Here is a 20467-nt window from a genome sequence, read left to right as displayed (position 1 = left end):
CCCTGCTCTTTTGTGATGACATGTTGACCTCAAAGCACATTCCTAATGCATCAGGAAACCTGCACATGCCCAAACTCATTAAGTATAGAGGAGGTGCAGTCTTTAGAAGTGACCTCACCATACACTTTCAGTCATTCTAGTTTTTACTTGTCCTTCTTCTGAGGTGTGTGTGCCAGGCTCAGACTGTCTGCTCTGCTACATTTGCCTTGTGGCAGAAATAAAAATATGTTCCTCAGACATTTCTTCTGGAGAGCCTCTGAAAGGTGTGTGGCTTGGCTAAAGGTCCCCAGGTGCTGTCCTTTGAACCTGGAACCAGGCCAACCAGGCCATGCTCTCTAAGGGTGTTCCAAAGTAGTGACAGACTAAGGAGGGCATGAAGCTGGGCTCTTCTTATCCAGAGCAGGGCTCTTAGGAAGCCTGTGCTTGCCTCCCTGATACACACTGCTCAAACTTCCTCAGAGCTGTGCTAATGGCCTAACCAGCCCCCTCCATTTAAACAATTTGCTTCTTTTTCTCTTAACACAAATCTCTCCAGCATTATGGTTGAAGTCTTCCTCTGCCTACTCCTATTTTCCCTTTCCTTGATCACTTCCTAGGATTTTTCTACTCCAGTCTCTTGAAGGTTTGTCCCAGCCTTGACTTCCACTGCTTGTGGGGTTTTTCCTAGAGACCCTCAAGCCCCTGCTCTCTGGTATTTTCTGCTATGCTGGTCAACCCTCCATGGTTAGAGCAAATACCCAGATAACCGATATACAAAAAATAAAATAAAGGTTCATGTTGGAGGTGGCCTCAGTTTGTGATTCATTCACCTTGTTTCTTTGGGCCTGTAGTAAGGAAACACGTGACAGTATGAGGATGCAGTGAAGTCAAACTGCCTACCTTATGGCCAGCATACTGATTTCATTTATGTGGCTGTGATAACTCTGAAGAAAGCAATTCAGGGGAGAAAGGATTTATTTGGATTTCAAGTGTAGATTACAGTCTACAAGGCAGGAACTCAAAGCTGCTACTAGGCACACCACATCTATAATCACAAGCAAGAAAAATAAGTGCATACATGCTTACTTCTGTTCAACCTGACGTCTCCCTTCTCTCACAGATCAGGACCCCAGCCTAGGGAATGGTGCTGCCTACAGTGGTCATGGTCTTCCCACATCAATTAATTCAATTAAACAGTCTCCCAAAGATGAGTTCACAAGCCAAACTGGTGTAGCTCATCCCTCATCAAGACTGTCTTCCCAGGTTGTTTTAATGTTGTCAGTTTAGCTAATCATACTGTCAAGTAGCAAGAGCAAATAATAAATAGCTTGTGTCTGGGGTCCCAGAATCCCCTCCAAGTCTCAGCTTTACCATTTAAAAGGCCCTGCTGTGTCTCACTAATGCTGCATAGGGCAAAGCCTTCAACACACAACCTTTCAGGGAGGAGGAATACTTGTCCAACCCACAGCCCCATTTTTCTCTAGCATTCAAAGCTTACTTCTCACCCAAATAACTATATCCATGTCCATGTATTTTTTAGTTACCTTTCCAGTTTTTGTGAGCACTATCTAACAAGAAACAACTTAGGGAATGGTAGGAAAGTCACAGTAGCAGAAATGAGTCCCATCTGTAGTGGAAGGAATGTGCTCAGATCCAAGCAAATCAGGAAACAGAGAGAGGGAATTGCCAATGCTCAGCGCTCAGCTAAATGTCTCCTCCTTCCTGTTACTTAGCTCCGCCTATGGTAGGGTGACATCTGTTTTTAACCCTAGTTGTACCCACTCAGTTCATACTCTCCTAGAAAATTCCCCACAAAAATATTCAAAGTGTGCGTCCTTTAGCAGTTTCTTAGTCTTAGAAGGTTGATAACTGAACTTGACCATGATACTATAGCCAGCCCTCTGCATGTTTACATGACATTGCATATATATAGAGTCCAGAGAACAACTCACAAGTTTCTGTTCTCTCCTTCTACCATGTGAGACCTCAGAATTGACAGTGGGTGGCCAAGCTTGGTGAGAGGTTCCTTTACCCACTGAGTAATATGGCCAGCCTGGTTGTGAATTACATACATTGAATATCATCCCAGTTATATACATTGAATATCATGTTAGCTCACCTGATGGGAACTATGAGAGGCAAAGCCATGGTAATAGTTCTCTAGAATAAAGTATATGAGTATTCATGCTCAGTTCCATACACAGAATTTTACAGTGTTCTACATGTTATGAAATGCAAAATTAGCTTCAGATCCATTGAGGCCAGGCTCTTCCATAAGTTACCTGAATTATTTTTATCTTCAGAGCTTTTCATGTAGTTGAAGAAGGCTTTAAGTGTTATTTTTGCAAGAAAGTGACCCTTACTTATTAATCCTTTGCCTTGTGTCAAGCATCATCCAGCCCTTGAGTACTCCACAGGTGTTGCTTCATTCTGTTCTAACTTCTGCATCATAGGTAGACTTTTGAGCTCAACTTTTATGGGAGAAAAAAAAGTGTATTTCAATTAAAAATGTGTCCAAGACACAGCAAGTAGCATAAAGCAAAGATGTGAATCTTAAGATTTTTTTTGAGTAACTTTGCCTTAAAAATTAATGTTCCTAACCACTGCATGACATTGCTTGCCTGTGTATGGTGCTATACCACCCTGTTCATCATACAACATGATGTAATGGGACAAGCTTGGCCTAGAAGTCAGGAGGCTTGGAAGTTAACACAGATTCTAACTCATAGAGTTTGACCCCTTTGAACTTCTAGATCCTCACACATAAAGTGAGTTTAACCCAATCTAACTCATCTGATGGATTAAGAAAGAATCAAAGTGTAAGGGGACATTTTTTGATCACACTTTGAAGAACAGAGGACAATGATATAATGGTGATGATGGTGATGACAGGAGTCATTGTGATTGCTGGTGCTTCAGAAAAGCCTTAGCATTCTCAGCAATTTCTCCCTTGCCGATGAGTTGGATCGATACTTCATCTTCCTTGGGAAGCTTTGTACTTGAGCTCCAGAGAAGGTATGCGACACTAAACTGATGCAGTTAAACAGGGCACTGTACCATTGAACTTAAGAATGCAGAGCTGTCAGTTCTGCATGTGAATGTTTCTCTTAAGATTCAAATGATAGTTATACAGATAGGCAAGTTTACACATGTGTGCATGCATGTGTGCACACGGATACAGGGATACATGGACACATGTATAGGATTCCAGCAGAAGGTGTGGCTTAGATTAAAGGTGTGTCTTCCACCTCAATATCCAGATCAAAGGTGTGTGTGTCTTCCTACCTCGAAGTTCTGAACTAGAATTGGATCCACCCACTTCAAACTAAGCAAAAATAATCTCTTACAGATGTACCTTCCATTTCTGAGTTGTAGTTCATTCCAGAGGTAGTCAAGTTGACAACCAAAGTAGTCATCACACCAGAAAAGACAGATATTTAATTCTTCAAACTTAAATAGCTATAGTCCTTGGAAGTGAAGCCATTGTCTCTCTGGCAGTGTTGCTTACAACTGTGGGTCAAAGTCAATTTTTCTCAAATGTCTGTAATCTTATTTCTCCTTATTCTGTTGCCCAAACTCTGTCATTCGTCTTTGATCCAATAAGGATTGTCTCATTGATAAATGAGACAAGAGGGAGATTTTTATGTCATGAAGGAGGTATTGCATGGGCCATAGGACAGAAAGCTTGCTGGGCAGTAAGATTCATGTAAAAAGAGGTACTGGATGATCCTCTGATTTCAGAGATGAGGCTCAAGTCAACACTTTTACTTTAGGTCAAACTAGAGAAAGAGACACAAAATGCATAAGTCAAGTGAGGTGGGACTATGGAGAGTCAGGATCCGAATCACACTGAATAGAACAGGGTCTAAATACAGAAGCAGTAGATAGCATCCAGAGTGGGAACTCAGCAAAAGGAGGCAAAGGCAAGAAAATGTAGATTTATTGATGGGAAACAATGTCCCTGTGTCTTGAATAGAGAGGAAAGCCAGTCAGTCCCATATACCAACATGAAGACCTAAGTAAGACATGGAAACTGGTTTAACCTCGTTTGGAAACTAAGCTTTTCCATTTAACTCACTGTGCATCAAGAAATAAGTTGTCCACATAACAGATAAATCTTACATTGTAGAGTCCTTTTGAGATATATAACATATTAGAAGATGTGTCTAGAAGTGGTTGGTGCTTCATAAAGATTGACGGTGATAACCAACCAGTGTTTATCTTCTCAGAAAAAGGACTTTTTCTCTAGATATAATCCATCTGAAAGAGAATAGAAAAATAGGATCATTAGGGATGGGGGCCTTCCAGAGATAGGCAAAGTTAGTGTATTAGTTATTTTTCTCATGGCTGTGACCAAATACCTGATGAGAAACAACTTAAGGGGGGGGAGGTCTATTTTGACTCACAGCTCAGAAGAGTAGAGTCTATCATGTGAGGGAGGTATGGTGGTGGGAGCCTTAACCAAGAAGTAGAGAAAGATGAATGAATGTTGGAACTTCTGTTTAGATATGTCTCTTACCTGCCCCCTTCTTTTCACTCAGTGTAGGTCCCAGCCTATTGTGTAACACTGCCAATATTTAGGATGGGCCTACTAAACCTCCTTGGAAACACCCAGGTATATCTCCTAGCTGATTATAAAGTCCATCAAGTTGACAATGAAGATTGATTTAGTTGGTCTAGTTGTCACCTGGGTATAGCCCACAATCACCTTATAAGAAAGACTTAATTGAGAAGTTACCTGGATCAGATTGGTCTGTGGACATATTTGTGGGAGATTGTCTTGCTTGTTAATTAATGAAGAAGAGCCCAACCCACTATGGGTAACACCAATCTCTGGGCAAATTGTATTAGCCTGGCATAGTGGAGATATTGGTTGGGGATGATATATGATAGAGGCTTCTTATACCATGGTGGTTCAGGAAGTAGGAAGTAGGGTCATAACCAGGGGTTGGATTATAGCCTTCAACCTGATTGCACCTCTTAAAGGAGCCCCAGTCTACCAAAATAACACAAAAATATCACTATGTGGGGGTCAAGCATTCAAAACATAATCCCAGTAAGGGAAATTGGAGTTCCCATTTGTGGATTCCTAGTCTTGTTAATAAAATAAATGGAAAATCGACATCGAAGGAATTTCTACTGAAGTTTGAGAGGAACACAATAGGACAGCTTGGCTTGGGGAAGTGAAGAGGAGAAAAAGCCCCCCCCTTTTTTGCAATGGGGGTTGGAAAACAGCAACACAGCAAAAGTGAGGCTGACCTGGGCTTCAGAGAATAAGTTATAAGGCCATCAATATCTGAAAGAGAAAGGGTTGAAAATGTAAAGTTTTTCAGAATTGGGATTCAGAAACGTAAGCAGGTCAGAGCAGGGTAGGAGGTGTCTTCACAGCATTCACAGGGGCTTCTGGGAAGGAAATATCCTATGTAAAGACTAATTCATTCTCTCTGGTCCTTAGTCTTCATTCCCACTGAGTGGAATCTTCAGACATGGCAGTTGGGATAAGCCTGCAATGGGCCTATCTAAGAGATCTTGAAAGTGCATTGGTAGTGGTTCCATTAGTAGAACAGCCAGGTGTGGCCAGAAAAGGGAGGAGTCCTTGGTTGGCACCTAGAGGGAGATGTGAGGGAGAAAAAAGAAAAGCAAGAGTGGGCAAAAAGAAATAGACATTTAAAAATTTGGGAGTACAGGGTCTTAGGTTTCTACTGTTAGAGACTTTCAGGCCTAAAAGCATGATCAATAAAAACTTGATAGATGACATTTGATTCCTACAGGACTATCTGAGTGTTAGTTTACTATAAATAGGAGATAAAAATTAGGTTAGCAGTTATTTAAATCCACAAGATCTAAGATAGATAGGATCACTGATTTTATATATATATATATATGTGTGTGTGTGTGTGTGTGTGTGTGTGTGTGTGAGAGAGAGAGAGAGAGAGAGAGAGAGAGAGAGAGAGAGAGAGAGAGAGAGAAGATCAGTTGACAGTCTGATCCTCAGGGGTCATTGGAGCTCAGGAGAGGTCTCTGAGTACTTTAGCTTTTCTTCATTGCTAGTTGTGTCATCTGATGAGGATGTGTCAATGCCTTGCTAACTGCAGCTTCCCTTCTTGTCTCCACTCAACTCTTTCCAAAATGGACATAACTGGAGTTCACTGTCTGCATCTCCATACTTTGATCAAGAGGACAGCTGACTCTCCAGAACTTCAGGACCCTTGAAAGATGTCTTAGATTCTCCTGGGATCTAGCTGACATTGGAGGGTAAGGGCCAAAATACTGGTCCTTTTTACCATATTGCTGCATTAGCCTCAGCCTTCTAGTGTGGTTATTGAACAACCAGGCCAGTTACACAAGAATTGAAGAATGAATTATGCTTGAAAATTTAGCTATTATATAACACTTTGATAAAGTTAAACGGAACATATTTTAAATAAACCTCACTTTACAACTCATTTGGAAGCCGGACACTCAGAAACTGTAAACAGGTATTTCTGAAAGAAAACTAAAGCCACAGACCTCAGTTATTTTTAAAAATCTTAAGATTCTAAGGATAACAGAGCCTAGAGAAATGGTTTCCAACCTGTAGTTTGTGACTCCTTTATGAGTCAAGCAACCCTTTCAAAGGAGTCACCTAAGACCATCAGTAAACACAGATATTTACATTATGATTCATAGCAGTAGCAAAAATGCAGTTATAAAGTAGCAATGAAAAGATTTTGTGGTTGGGAGTCACCATAACATGAGAAACTGCATCAAAGGGTGCAGTATCAGGGAGGTTGAGAGCCACTGGCCTAGAGGATCATCTCCCAGATGAGGACAATTGTCAGTGAGGGTGAAGTTCCACTATGGAGCAGAGCTCTCAGGCCCTGAGAGCCACATTATCTTTCAAGTAACAGGGGTTTTTAAAACCACTTAATAGAATCAGAAATGAGACAATGATTTTAGCAAACTAATTACTTTATTGAAGTTATTTATGTGACTGTTTGTTGTTTTAAAGCTTTAATTACACTACAATGGAATTGGGCTAACTTGGCAGCTTTAATTAATGTGATCATTTATGTGTACACCAACCACTTTGTACTACAGGAAAAATATAAAATATAAGCACAGAATATATAGCACATGATATATATATGTATATATATATGCATATATAAAAACTATATCCTACATATAAATGCACATAACATAGGCATATACTTTACACTATTTACATATATGATTAGATACAAAAAGTCTTAAAATATCAAAGATTTTGTATTATTTATCAGTTTTATATTACACTGTTGGTCAGACCACATTATTACAGCATTAGCAATCCTTAACACTAAATCATTATTTCTGGACATGATTTTTAACATAAAAGTAGGTGACCTTTGATCTTAAAGATATTGAACCTGATCTGATTATTGGTAAGGCTTTAATCAAGGTGAGCAGAAACCAGCATCTTGTTTTTTAAATGGCATTTTCCCTATTTAATTTAAATTGTACAAGAGAACAACCCTGCAAGTCAATCTCTGAGTGATGAGAGCAGAGGTAATTGTTTTTGCTTCGTAATGCTACAACCTAAGTTAAATTGTACCTTAGAAATGTAACATATTAATTACTAGTATTATCTTAATACTCATTCTTAATACATGTATAGTAAGTTTATTAGATTTTAAATTTTACTGTTTATTGCTATTGTATGTACTGCAACCCTCAACATGAACTGCAAACTTAACAGATATTTGATAAATATATGTATATATATATCATATTACACGTATTACAGCAATTTATAAAAACTCCATTCTTAAGATTCACATACTAAGAATATTCTTGTAAAAGAAATAAGACTTAGCAATTAGTCCAACAAGGATTTACAGTATATGTTATGCAGAGGCATGCCAGCTAACATAAAAGATCTTTATGTCCCATTATTTTTGTTACTCATGAATGCTGAACATGAACTAATTAAAAATTAAATTTAAAAGTAATAATTTTAAGAAGCTGTTGGAGAAAGAAATAGTCATTAAATCTCTGTGTCCAATGTCAAACCTTATAATCTAATAAAACTTTTATCTTATTACCCTAGTAAATTTTGTTTTTTTTTTATAAACAAATAGCATCTTAAGGTTTTTAAGAAACATTTTGTAGATAGATCTACAAATACAATTCTCATAGATCTTAAGAAGGTATCTCTGTTTCTAAGTATATACTTAGGCTTTTTAACCAAAACATTCCTAGTCACAAATTCTCTCTCACACATGTTGAAAGTAGGCACATAAAACATTTTAAAAAATTTAAATGTCAAATCACAGAATAAATGAATGAAAGAAAAAGATCCAGGTGGGCTCAAGTTTGTTTCTCAGTTATTTTGGGAAATTCCAGGGACAGTTGAATTCCATTTCATGCTATCCCAACATCGAATGACATACAAGCTATTGCATGAAAATATGTATTGTGATGGGTGTTTTGTTGTCCACTTGACTACATCTGCAATGAACTAAAATCCAAGCAGCCAGATATACCCGTGAGGGAATTTTTTTTTTCTTAATTAAATCCTTTGAAGTGGAAAGGCTCATTTTTAACCTGAATCTTTTAATGTGGGAAGATACAGTTTTAATCCAGATCTTTTGAGGGGGAAGGATCCACCTTAAATCTGGGCCACACCTTCAGGTGGCAGCCTCCATGAAGGACATCCAAGGAAGCTAGCTCTCTTTGCCTGCTTACCCTCATTTTTGCTAGCAAACCCATTCCTTCACTGGCATTAGGGCCTTCTTCAGAATTCCAGGATATACTGAAGATCAGTTGAGACATCCAGTCTCAAAGGCTGAACAACTACTGGAGTCTTGGACTTTCCGCTGGTAGATGGCCATATCAGACTAGCAAGATTACAGCCTGTAAGCCATTCTAATAAATCACCTTTATATGCAAATATTTACATATGCACTTATACACATACACATGTATGTATACATACATGTAGATGCATACATATATTCAATAAGTTCTGTTCCACACACAGTGCAATTACATTAATGAGAAAAAAATTCATCTCCAAATATTTTCAGAGGGAATAATATTAGTTCTTGGGGGATCTGTAAAGCTGAAATTTGTTTGTCAGTCTGTCTTGAATGGCTTAAGTACAGTGAGGTGATAATGTAAGGAGTGGGTTCTTCCCGTTTCAGTTGATACTGAACATGAAGGAGACAGCATGCCCCATCCAGCCTGTGGGGCCTAACGTTCCTTCCTGTGTTACTGAAAGTTGTTGAGCTAGCATAGTTATTTGAGTCAGTAAGTTTTAGGAATAGTCTTTGGCAATAAAAGGGAATGGAGAATGAGAAATGAGCAGTAGGCCTGGGCTGAGAAGTTTTACCCATTTGGGAAAGCAACACAAAGAAGCAGGAACCTGCCTTGGAATGGGGTCCTCTAACTTGAGTTTTTGGAAGCCCAGATAAGACTAGAGAGAATCAAGACAGGAAACACACAGAGATGTGACTGGTGGTGCTAGCTGACCCAGTGCTGTCTTAAGAAGATTTCCAGCTGTTTGTTTGTTTGTTTGTTTGTTTATCTATTAGGATCTATGGTTGAAAAGGAACAAGAAAACTGATTGTTGCTGAGGGTTCAGGCATATTTCTTATGGAGAGTGCTGTAGACATGGGTGACGGTGATACCCTTCTGTATGCTGTGAATATGTTTTATTACCATTGGTTAATAAAAACGCTGGTTTAGCCAAAAGCCAGGTAAAATAGAGCCAGGAAGGAAATCCAAGCAAAGATACAGGGAAAAAGAGGGCAGAGCCTGGGAGATGACAGCAGGAGACAGCTAAGGCCATGGCCACGTGGCAATATAAATTATAATAGAAATGGGTTAATTTAAGTTGCAAGAGCTAGTTAATAATAAGCCTGAGATAATAGGTCAACAGCATTTCTAATTATTATTAAGCCTCAAAGTGATCATTTTATAAGCAGTTGCGGAGATTGCCAGGTGGGAGAGAAACCTGTCTAGATGGGACAAGATAGAGAAAAATATCCAGCTACACATAGGGTACAAGGAACACTTATTTCTGGTGTGCCCTATACGGCTTAGAGTTCTCCATATATTTTAATAGTCATCTATCCTGATAGCTATGAATGACTGTATCTAGATACTTTAGATAATTTCCATTGATGTTTACAAAATAGGTACAAGTGTAGGATAGTGTTAGAGTTTAAAATTTATGTTAACCAAAAATTTTCTTCTCCTAGCTTGTAGTGAAGCCAACTAATATTAAAATAAAATGTTAGCCTCTTTTTCTTTTTATTTCTCAAGTTCAGACTTGAAACAACTGCTTTTTAGTGTATTGTTTGAGAATTTCATACATGCATGTAATATGATTTCAAATCTACCACTGCATCTTCCGTTCCAATTTCTCCTATATGCTCCTCTGTTCCTTTTCCCTTCCAAGATCATATAGACTTAAAAAAAAAAAAAAAGAGTCCAGTTAGTGCTAGCATTTTATGCATGGGCATAGGACCAACCACTGGATCTTGGGCAACCTATCAGTGGATGTATCATTTCCTTAGGAATGTCTTATATCATGAATTGTCTCTGTGTTACATGGACATAATTATCTACAGTAAAATGAAGAGCAAAGAATTAGAATACAATAACTCCAAGAAAATAAAGATCATTGTTTTAGCCTGATGTGAATTTTTTGTTTCCAGAGTTTACCCTTCAGGCAGAGGAACAGGACATCACCCAGTCCAGCTCTACTGTTTCTGTAACTCTGGTAGATGTCTCAGAATGCAAAGGGAAATAAAAGGAAAAAATCAGGAAACAATTGGAATGTATGAATGAAGGCTAGTGTCACAGTAAGTTCTAGGTCTATACTGAGATTGGGGATTTAGCAGCATCAGGAAACTTAGGCCATTGTGTGAGTATAGTAATCCCTTCTGTTTTCATGTGTTAAAGTATCTTCACAAAGAGCAACTTAGAGGACAAAGGAATTTATTTCGGCTTATAGTTCCAAAGAGATGAAATCCATCATGGTAGAAAAGACATGACAGCAGGATCATGGGAACACCCTGGAAGCCAGGCAACAAGAAGATCACATTCTATCTTCATATAAGAAACAGACAGAAAGAAAAGAAAGCAGGGCCAAGTTATTAAACCATAAGTCCTGCCCCTATTTACATAATTCTTCAAGCGATGCTCCATAATAGTCCCACAACCTTGGCAATCAGTATCACCAACTGAAGACCAAATGTTGAAATATGGGGACATCTGTCATTGGAATTACCACAATGGACACTGTCATTTTGACTAGTCACAGAATTGCCTCTATCTTGGATAGTGATGTCATCATCAGCATCTCAGTTAGTGGTGCCAGAGTCATCATGTTGGCTAGTCATGTGTTCCTTGCCACTTAGCTAGTTACATACTTTTCTGTCTCAGGAAATGGCAATTACTAGATAACATGGTCCTGTCTACCATAAGGGCACAAGTCCGCATGGGATCCATGCACCTCAAGATTAAATTTGAATATAGTCATTCCTTTGTGAGTAAATGGGCAGCTGATTTAGGTTAACATAAATATAGAAGGAGATGTTACACGTGTGGCCAGATAAAATGGCCTGAGGCACATAGGTACAAAATAGCAAAGCAAGGAGACAGAAAATAGTAAGGGATTTCATGGCCCCAATCCAAAAGAAGGGATTCCATACATCATACCACCCATTTTAACCAGGAACAGCAAACTTCTATCTGGATCTCATTTTGATCTTCTGTGGCTGATAGGTGCAATGCCCTTGATATGGTCCCTTCTTGTGTACTCAAAGGAGTTTCTTTAGTAGCTCTTTGTAGTTGCCATAGATTGTGAGGAAAGCCAGGGTTCCCTTTCATGTGGTCATAGCCTTGTTAATAAGATAATTTAGGAAACTAATCTGGAAAACTCAAGGACAATATTATTAGAATTTGGGAGACAAATAAGGTAGACACTCTGTAAATCTCCACAGCTGCCCAGAATAGGGAGCTCAAGTAGGAGAGAGAAAACCAAACTCCTTTTGCAGGGGAGGTTAGCAGGCAGCAGCATGTTGGAAGATGCCTGGGGTGAGGGGCAGTGCTTCAAATGAAGGAGAAAGCATCCTCAGGCTCAGGTCAGTATCTGAAAGAAAAACAGAGAAAAAAGGAGGAAAGGGGAAAGACACCTTTTTGAGAGTGGCTCTTAATAGTAGGCAGGCCACACAGCAGAGACTCCATGGTGTTAGCTGATGTACACTCTGCAAGCAGAAGTGTCTCCTGCAAAGGAAAGGATTAGCTCATTAAGAAGGTAATTAGTCCTCCCTGTCCTCAGCAAGTCTTCAGGTGGCTCTGAGTATCCTTAAAGCATGGACTCCTATCCAGGTAATTGATAGGCTCAGGTAATTAGCCACTAAAAAGGAAACAGAAATATGTAATGATTTGGGTCACCATGCAGGGCTAGAGGTAGGACATAGATTGAGTTTTTGGACAGGACGGAACTGGCTTTGCCTTAATAAGCCTCAAAGAAGCCCCAGATACCTCCTTTTCCTACAATAATTTAAACTGAAGAAACAGGGTGGAGTCCAAAGCCTAGCCTCTAAAATAGCCCAAATGGGACCTTTTCAGGTTCAAGATTCAAAACATCCTGCCCCTCTTTCAAAGTCCCATGCCAATCTCACATGAAAAACCAAAACAATTCTTCCTTTAACCAAACTTCAAAAATCCCCATGGTCTCAACAGTTACAATGCTGTTCAAGAGTTCAAAGTTGGAAGTCTGTCCTGAGACATGAGGCAAACTCTTAACTGTGAATGCCTGTAAAATAAAAATCAAAGTTATATACTTCCATTATTCAATGGCAAATAGTAAATATTCCCATTCCAAAAGGAAAGAACAAGAAGCTAGTAAGAGAAGAGTAGAAAGATATCAAGATAGTAATCAGCAGTGCAAACAAGAAATCCTCGAGTTCTATGTCCAGCATCTGGGACACATGGCAGCACCAGGGGAATTTGAGTGGGCTTGGGCAGCCCCGCCCCTGTGGCCTTGCCATTAGTAGCACACAAATTCTGTCTTTTAGGCCAGCTCTGTTCCTTGCCTGTCTATTGGCTCAGCAGATGTTACTCTTTGCTGGAATCTCTAACATCCTGAGATAGCCAGTATAACTCAGGCCTCACGGCAAGAGCTTATACATTGTCCTGTTAGTGTCTGTGTCTCTCCAAAGGAAGTCCTACCCTGCCATACAGTCCCTAGCCTCCCAGACCTTCTTCACAAATCTGGGAGCCAGCTTCCATGATCTCCAAAACTCCTGTATTCATCTTACCTTAGCAGTCAACGCCAGGTAGATACTACCGGGTTCCATTGTGAGTTCTAAGAGGCCTAAGAATCATTCAGTCAGATTTAGTCAAAGCAGTGGCAACACTTCTTTGGAGCCAATTTTGTGTATTAATTACTTTTGCATTGGTATGCAATATGATAGAAACGACTTACAAGGAGGATTCTACAATTTCAGAACATTCTAGTCCATTGTGGAGAGTAAGGATAGCAGAGTTGGGCAAAGTGGAGGAGGGAGATGTGGGAGAGGCTCCATATATTATGGTGGGCCAGCAAGGAGAGAATGAGCCCCAGAGCAGGCACTGAATGAACTATGGTTTACAAAGGCTCATCTACAGTGACCCTACTTCTACCAACTGGGTTTTGCGTTCTTAATGCTGTGAGGCTTACAAAACAAGAAACATCAGCCAGAGAATAAGACTTCAAATGTGAGCCTCCATGGGACATTCAAATCCAAATAGTAAGAATGGTATTCCAAATGTTGGGTATTCTATCTGGAGAGCTTATTGCAATTTACTTTGTATCTTCTTAGGAAGTTTTCTGAAGTCATGGATGATATCTTACTCATATGTGGATCCCTGATAGCTTTATCAGTGAATAAGGTTCAGAAGGGGGACTTAATATATGAGTGAATAAATGGGTGGGGGAATGAATGAGAATAAATGAAGTCAGAAACAAAAAGATGGTTCACAAATGCTTTCAAGTGGGTCTGGTGTGGGAGTGTCTGCCTAATCCCTGCTGAAGCTCTTTGCTGCTCAAAACTTGGAAGTTTCTGGATTATATTTCTATGTCTGTTGCTTTTTTTCCAAATGGGACATCATAATTGGTATACAGGGAAAGGTCATATTGATTCTGAAATAAGAGGAGGACACATATGTGCAAATGAAGATATGCATGTCAAATGTTAAGGAGGTAAGTAGTAATAAAGGACTCTGTCAAGAAGTCAAAATACAAGGTACAGATTTAGGGTCATGTAAAAGCAGTGACTGGTAGAGCCGTAAGAAAGCAACAGGGTGCTTAAATCAGATCTCAGGATGGAATTTAGGGAAACATATGAGAAAATAGTGAGGAGACAATGGTGATCAGTAAAAATGTTGGAACCTCTGATTTAGAAGCCATGGATAAGATACTTGCAGTGAGGGATAATTAGCAAGGTCCAGTGCTAGGAGGAAGTAGGTTGGGATGAGGGCCAGAAGCATGCAGCTGGACTTGATAGGTGATTATCTAGGAAGCTAGGTTGCCTGGCGTCATTGTGTGAACCTGTGGGTAATAGAAAAGCGAATAAAGCAAATGTAGACCCTTAAAAAAATATTGCTCATGGAAGACAAGAGCCAGACTTTTACATAGACCAGAAAGGAGAAACATGAGCTGAGAAAGAGCTAGTGGGAGGTGCTGAGCATCAAAGAGTTGGAGACCTTAGCACAGCAAGATCACAAAGACAAGTAGAAAGGGCTCAATTGCCCAAGATGGAGGAGAGAACACAGAGAGTAGACTTTTTAGAAAATCAGAGGGTTGAGGATATGGAGACCATGCCAACCTGTAGAGAATTAGCCCCATGATGGCAGAACAAAACACCTCATTTGAAGTCATTTCTGGCTGAGCTAAGTGTAGATTTTCAGCAAAGCTCTTCCTCTCACCATCTCCAATTCAGATCCATTCTTACGGAAGAGAAAGAGTCACAAAACTATTAAGACAATTGCCCCCAAAGTATCAAGACAACATTTTTTTTGTTCATCAATTCAGATTTAAAATTTAATTTCATGGTACAATGAGCCCACACACAGTTATATCTATTAAGGTCACCTACTCTGAGTTCACAAGCTCACTCTGGGCATTGATGACTGGGAAGCTCTTTAGGAGATAAGGATCATGGTTTCCTCTTTCTCAGTGGTCACAGTTTTCATGTGACTCCAGACTTTCTGATGCTGATATACCCATGGTGAGGTTTGTCACCCCACCCAGTGGCCCTATCACTGCTCCTTAAATCACCATCTTAACGAAACAAACACAAACATTCTACAAGAGCATCTCCAAGCTTTGAAGCAAGGAGAGGGGGAAGGGAATGATTGAGTCTGGCTTTGTTTCAGAAAGAGGCACATGTACTTTGTCTGAATTATTTGCTTAGTTCTTCACGTCCTTTCTTAAAATCACCATTTCCTCTTTGTGCTATTCACAACACTATGGCCAGAACCCACTTAGCTTTTATAGTCCTTATTGTTATTACAATAATGGATAGTTAATTGGTTAAATTCTTTTTTGTCTTATATCCAGTGTGAGTCTAGAATTTTCCTTGAGGCAATGTAGTAATTAGGAGGTTGAATTTTAATTGACCTGAAAATGCATTCACATCTGAAGTTAAATGAATGTGGGCACACACACAAATGATACCAATATATGTATTATGATATATATATATATATATATATATATATATATATGTGTGTGTGTATATATATATGTGTGTATACACACACACATATACATATATATATATATATATATATATATATATATATACCATACACATATGGAATATCACAAATATTTACTAGTCTTTGTGGCACATACACATTTGTATATTTATGTAAGAAACATCATGCAGAAACTGTCTGCTCACCCCTTGCAAAGTGCACCTGTAATTCAACTTTCTAAAATACAGTACTTTTGGAGACTGGATTTGGGTTAGCAACAAGATTTAACAGGGAAACCAGAATTGAGAAAGATCTAAAAACACCCATGAATGAAAGTGAGGGAACTGTTGAGAACTGATCAACATTTTCTCAACCTGCTTCCACTGCTCCTGAACACTCTGGGTAGCTGGCCTTTCTACTTCACCTCTGCAACAGCACGCACATGTGGTGTGTGTGGTGTGTTCACACCAGTGCACACTGATCAGAAGCTGATGTCCGTTGTCTTTCATCAATTGCTTCACACCTTCAGTTAATTCATTTGTGGTGCTGGGAACTGAACTTGGGGCAAGTACTCTACCCCTGAGATGTATTCCCAAGACAATATTCTTTTATTGAACCTGCAGCTTCTTGATCCAGGTAGGTCAGTGAGCCAATGTTCAAAGTTCTACCTGTCTATGACCACCCCTTCCCCTCATCCTGGGGTTACACACATGGGCCACCACACCTGTTTATTTGTTAGATTTAAATATGGGTTCAAGAACCCCAACCTCAGGTCCTCCTGCTTGCACAGTAGACACCTTACCAATTAAGCCATCTCGTCTACCCTACAACAGTATTCTTCCTATTTTTTTAAAAAACCAATTTGAAAAAGGAAAAAAACTAATTATGATGTTTTGTTATATGTAAAACTTTGAGTCCCACTTCCCCAGCCCAGTACAATTATATTTTTCTTCATATATTATAGAAAAGATACCATAGATGCAGTGAAGATACAGCAAAATTATAGGGTTAGAATAGTGGGAATGTGGTAGTGATTCTGCAATGTCATAGCCATGTGAAAACTTACCTATTATTCAGCCAGTCAACAGGGATTGGAGACTTTGTGATGAGAAAGAAATAAGAACAAAGAAAGCCTGTTCTCTGCCCAATGCTTTGGAGATTTCCCTGCACATAAATATCTGTACTGTCAAGAGATAAATGCTCACACACACAGTGTGCCCATGGCCCATTGGGAACATGGAGGCAAAGTGTACAACTGAAGAGGGGACAGAGGGTAGAATCTTTCAGCAAAAGTGGACCATGAGCTCCAGATGAAACTTTGCAGAGCTGGAGAGCTACACTTACAAAGGAGCAGAAATGGGACATGTCTGGGGAAAGAGAGTAAAACAACAAAAAGGGGGGGCTAGTTATGCGTATTCAAGATGTTTCAAAACCAGAGTCTTAAATTCATTTTTCTTATCAGCTACAAATGAGACATTAAGGGCTGAAGTCTGTTTTGTGGCAAAGAAAAGGATTCAGTGTCAGTTGAGTGTTAGTGACAAGAGTAGGTGACTGAGGACATGTTGGACTCTTTGGCTGCAACTCTCTGGGTTTCTTTTCTTTCTTTCTTTCTTTCTTTCTTTCTTTCTTTCTTTCTTTCTTTCTTTCTTTCTTTTTTTCCTTTCTTTTCTTTTCTTTCTTTCTTTCTTTCTTTCTTTTTTTTTTTTGAAAGAAACATGTCTTGTTTGGATGGGTGGGTGTTGTGGTTTTAATTGGCAAGCCAAAACCTGAAGAGGGAAATGGAAGTCATATTTGGAGGAGTTTTGATTGAAGCCAAGAGTGAGAAGACATTTGTCTTGGGCACCTTACCATATCCCCAAAGAAAGCACACAATTTCTTCCTTTGAGGTATAAGCCATAGGAAAGAGAGCCTTTTTCCTTGGGAAGGAAAATGTGATTTCAAGAGTTTGAACATCAAGTGTTTCATTCCAACCATATTTTGATGAGGTAAGTATGCCCAAATGAGAAACACATGGATCCATTTCCCTGAAGGTCCATACAGCTTTCCAATTAGGGAACAAGGATCTAGGAGCAAATCGTGCCTTGGAGTTAATCCAAATGTAAATGTTTCAAAAATTGTTTGGCATTTCCATGAGTCTGTGTGGAAATCCAGTTGTGGAATTCTGTTATATGTCCCAGAATTGGGAACTTTTGTGTGCATTTTTTTATGTGTGTTCAGGTGTGCTGCATATGTATGGAAATCAGAAGAAAACCTCTGGTTTATTCCTTCAGATATTTTTCTTTTCTTTTCTCCCTTTTGTTCTTTTTTCCTTTTTTCTTAAAGACAGAATCTTACGTGCCTTAAACTAGCTAAGAAGACTAGGCTGGCTGGCCTGCAAGCCCCAGAGATCCACCCATCTCTGCCTTGCTAGCACTGTAAATTCAAGCACACACCACCATGCCTATGTTTTGTTTGTTATTTGTTTAATGTGGGATTGAACTCAGATCCTCAGGTTTGCAAGGCAAGCACTTTACCAACTGAGCCATCTCCCATCCAGAATCTGACTCTTTTGTGAACAGTGGATTTGGAAAAGCAGTTCAAAGGGGCTTGGGGAAACACAAGGCCCTCACATGGGTTATTAAAAATGTCAGCTCCCCAGACAGAGTCTCAAAGATTCCCTGGAATTCTCTTTCATTCCCTGTGACAATACACAATCATATGTATGTGAGTCAGGTCTCCCTGGGTTATGCTGCTCCCAGGAGTTAGTGGTTTGGAAGAACAAATGTTTATTTCTTACTTGTATTTTATTGCATTGACTGTGGGAAGTTTGAGATCTTCTCCACATAGGTAGGATACTGGGAAGAACAAAAGCCTTACTTGGGATCACTTCATCGTAGAGGAAAGGAAAAGAAATCACTCACAAAAAACTGTGCACTGCTTCTCCAAGTAGCATAAGCAACTTCTGCTTGTAGTTGATTGGTCAAAGAAAGTCATATGTCCATGTCTGGAGCTAGAGAAGAAAATAATTCCCACAGGGAGTGAATTGCATTAGGAGGCTGTCCTATAGGATAGCACTATACAAATAAAGATCCTATCTGTCGTTTGTCACAAAGTAAGTGCTGGAATTTATAAGTATGCAACAGATACTGAAAGGATGGATAATAAGTATATTTTCTGCTCTTTTTAAAAAATAGACCTTTTGATATTAGTTTTTTATACGGATTCTAAAGAGATTAAATATTAATTAGCTCAGTTTAATCATTGCACATTGTATTAAGATCATAATACCACATTGATCCTATAAATATATGCAAACATAATTTCTCAATAAAAACAAAAAACAAACAAGCAAACAAAACAAAAAACAAAACAAACAAACAAAAAAAACAAGAGAAGGTAAAACGAGACAATGGGCTTTTTCTCATGATCATTACTGATTCTGGTTTTTGAGGCTTAGGTAGGTCAGGCTGCTCCATAGATAGCCATGGATGACCTTGAACTTCTGATGCTCCTGTCTTCATCTCCAAAGTTCTGGGATGACAGAGGTGGCTCACAATACCCAGATTCTTCCCTTATTCCATGGCACAAGACTGAAGTTTTTATAGGAGTCATGATGGGAGCACTCTCCAGGCTGCTCAGAAAAGCTCATATCCTAGCAATGATGCCTCAGGCTCCTCCCTATCTTCCAGTCCTCTCCCTGCCATCTGCACTATCAAGGAGCCCCCTCATCACCAGTGCCTGATCTCTTCCTGCATGTTCTCCTGAGGTGAACTTGTTCTGGGATATCCAGATGTGCAGATCAGGATGATTTATCAAGGCTCTAAGTTCCTGTGTTAGTAGCACAAGGATACTCTTTGTCTACAGCCTTTAGATACCTCAATTGCAGACAATAATGTAACTGTGTTACTTGAAAATAACTCTCAGGAAGCCAGACCTGTGGAACAGGCCTGAAATCCCAACCTACTGGAACTAGAGCCAGGAGGATTGTTTGAGGCCAGCCTGAGCTACATAGAGAGATGACATTACAAACAAACCTCTGTGGGAGCTTCCTCTAGCTTAAGTGGCTAATCAGCCCCATGAGGACATCTGACCTGTTTCTGGAGACTCAAGAATTTTCCAATAAATGTGTGCAGATAGGAGATACAAAGGCAACCCACACTATGTTCTCAGATTTCTCAGGACAACAACATACTGTCAATCAGCTCCAAAGCAGGGAGCTCAGAAGTATCTGCAGTCCATTTAGTTAGCATACTGCTTCTTCCACACTCTGGAGTTTGAAAACAATGTTCATCATTAATCAGTCATCTTAGTCATCACTCTGTTAATTCAACACAATGAATAATTTGGAAGCCTTTCTGAGCCTCTTATGTTTCTAGCCATTCTCATTACAAATACACATTTTTGTCTTGATGCTTTTCCCCCCTCTCTTTCTGGATATAGATCACACATACTTTTTTTTTTCTCTAATTCCCAAACACAGACTCTGGAGTGGATCCCTTTACTAATTAGGCTACTTGAAGGTCCTCATTGTATCCTAAGTTCTTGGGAAACATGAACATTTACCAGCTGTCACCCACTCACACTGTCCTGGTGATCTTCTGGGGAACCTCTTTCAGGGGAGCACAGAGTGCTTCAACCAGACACTATAGGACAAGGAATGTCACATCCCTCCCTGCCTCATGGCAGGGTGAAATCCTCTCAGGGACTAGATCCCTCTGTTTTTTCTTTCACTTGGTCTCCACCCAGCACAACTTGCAGAAGAATGGGTATCCCTGTGCCTTGATTGAAA

Source organism: Phodopus roborovskii, unplaced genomic scaffold (assembly GCF_943737965.1).
Source record: "Phodopus roborovskii unplaced genomic scaffold, PHOROB, whole genome shotgun sequence".
In the NCBI taxonomy this organism is placed as follows: Eukaryota; Metazoa; Chordata; class Mammalia; order Rodentia; family Cricetidae; genus Phodopus; species Phodopus roborovskii.
The sequence above is the reverse complement of the archived record's forward strand: the minus strand, read 5'-3'. Positions refer to the sequence as shown.